Source organism: Peromyscus eremicus, chromosome 8a, assembly GCF_949786415.1.
Source record: "Peromyscus eremicus chromosome 8a, PerEre_H2_v1, whole genome shotgun sequence".
Lineage (NCBI taxonomy): Eukaryota > Metazoa > Chordata > Mammalia > Rodentia > Cricetidae > Peromyscus > Peromyscus eremicus.
The window spans coordinates 16,218,049-16,219,581 of NC_081423.1; the positions used below are offsets into that span (position 1 = coordinate 16,218,049).

Here is a 1,533-nt window from a genome sequence, read left to right on the forward strand (position 1 = left end):
AGAGCACATGTCCTCTGTCTCGCCATGCCCAGAGTCAGCACAGGATTTACCACATGCCCACACTCTGAATACCGCACCTTGTAGTCTCCAGGAACACGGGGAATTATTTTTCCTCATAAACTACCTAGTCTCAAGTACTCTGTTGTCACAACACCAAAGACTGAGGGTGCCTGAGTGACTTGCTCTTTCTCCGTGCCTCAGTTTCCTCCATTACAAAGTGGAGATTGCATCTATGTCTCTCTAACAATATGTTTACATGGATTAAATCAGTGTGCACGTTCAAGATACATAGAACTGTCTGTATGAAGTACAGTGTCACAGTAGAATCCTAGGGAGGACAGGGTCAAATGTCACTGGTGCCTCAGCTCTTGGCACAATATAGGGCATGGGGACAGCAGCCTCAGTGGCCCCAGACAGAAAAGCTTTTCAGCTTCCTTTGAAGGCCTCCTGGAGAGATTCTGACGCTCACCAAGGTTGAGCGCCACAGAGAAGCCTGTCTCTCCAGCCTGGCCTTTGATTGGCAGCCAAACTTCACTCCTCTAGTGAGCAGTGGGGCAATCACCTGGTACTGCTGAGGGGAAGTGGAGCTTTGCCCGAAGCTCAGCGCAGTGTCCTGTGCTGTCTCTGAACCTCTCCAGGTGCCAGAGTTCTCTCGGGAGCTCAGACAAATAACAGATACTGGCATTTGATACCTGGAGATAAAAAAAAAAGTTTGTATTTTTGCTTGCATATCTGTCTGTGCACCATATACATGTCTGGTGCCTGTGGAGGGTGTCAGATCCCTTGGAGATGGAGTTACAGAGGGTTCTGAGTCTCCATGTGGTTGCTGGGAATTGAACTGGGTCCTCTGCAAAAGCATCCAAGTGCTCTTAACCACTGAATCATCTCTCCAGCCCTGATACCTGGAGAGTTTATTTAGGGGGTCTGCTGTGGACCTCAGGAATCTAGGTTTTATTTTTCACCTTTCTTTTCTGTCTTATTTGACAGAGCCGGGACTGAGCCTTGTATGCACTAGCCAAGCATTCTGGTACCTCACCACATTCCTAGCCTCTGCTTTTAAAGTTTTGAAAAAAAATTTAATGGACATTTAACTGTCCATATTGATGTGCACAGTGTGTTATACACTTATGATGTGCACTACCCCTCAGATCATATCAACACAAAGGTGTTGAGGACACTCACAGTCTAGCAGCTATTTTGAAAGATTCTGAATTGTTGTCCAGTCTGTACTCCGCTGTGAGACAGGACAGTGGAAGTGATTCCTCCCCTCTGCCTGCTCCCCGTACGCCTTAACCACCCTCTCCACCCCTCTTCCCAGGCTCTGCTAACCACAATTCTATTCTTCTACTATGACATCAGCTTTGTTTTAGCTTCCACACATGAGTGAGATCATGCGGTATCAGCCGTTCTGGGCCCGACTTTCTTCACTTAGCATAACGTCCTCCGGTTCCAGCCGTATTGCCGCAAATGACAGGATGTCAGAAATCGAGAATTTTCACAAGTTCCCAAGACAGAAAATAGAGCAGCCACTGC

General features: G+C 47.4%; 1 long non-coding RNA gene across 1 annotated transcript; it reads right to left on the reverse strand.

Annotated features, from left to right (window-relative positions):
• Positions 1-285: 285 nt before the first annotated feature.
• Positions 286-1,309, reverse strand: LOC131915905 (uncharacterized). Its single transcript, XR_009380467.1, has 2 exons — positions 1,183-1,309; positions 286-692 (listed from the first exon to the last, which is right to left on the reverse strand). It is a non-coding gene; the product is annotated as an uncharacterized LOC131915905 (long non-coding RNA).
• Between the last annotated feature and the right edge of the window lie 224 nt (positions 1,310-1,533).